General features: G+C 19.8%; 1 protein-coding gene across 1 annotated transcript in view; it reads left to right on the top strand.

The window, feature by feature from the left end:
- LOC117175928 overlaps positions 1-531 on the top strand; it is a 24,684-nt gene that overhangs the window by 3,268 nt on the left and 20,885 nt on the right. The gene's annotated exons all lie outside the window — the stretch shown is intronic.

Genomic DNA, 531 nt, shown 5'->3' with positions numbered 1-531 from the left:
ACTTTTCAACAGTATAGTTGAATTTTCAATAAAATAATTCAATTTTCTCGCAAAAAGTAGATTTCTGAACTAAAATAAATCAATTATAAATCAAAAATACATTAATTTTTTTTATAAAAAATGGGAATTTTCTAAAAGAGAAGAAAACGAAGAATTCTTTTGAAAATTCGAAAAGAGTGAAAATACTAAAGACAATTTTTTTGTAGAAATAGTTGATTTTCTAACAACAATTTTCAAAATTAAATTTTTGATAACTTTTCAACAGTATAGTTGGATTTTCAACAAAATAATTCAATATTCTCGCAAAAAGTAGATTTCTAAACTAAAATAGATGAATTATAAATCAAAAATACAATACTTTTTTTATCAAAAATGGGAATTTTCTAAAAGAGAAGAAAACAAAGAATTTTTTTGAAAATTCGAAAAGTCTGAAAATACTAAAGAAACTTTTTTTTTTGAGAAATAGTTGATTTTCTAACAACAATTTTCAAAATTAAATTTTTGATAAAAAAAGATAACTTTTCAACAGTA

This window comes from Belonocnema kinseyi, chromosome 7 (assembly GCF_010883055.1).
Source record: "Belonocnema kinseyi isolate 2016_QV_RU_SX_M_011 chromosome 7, B_treatae_v1, whole genome shotgun sequence".
NCBI classification, from domain to species: Eukaryota; Metazoa; Arthropoda; class Insecta; order Hymenoptera; family Cynipidae; genus Belonocnema; species Belonocnema kinseyi.
Note: the sequence above shows the minus strand (reverse complement) of the source record. Positions and strands in the feature narration are given on the sequence as shown.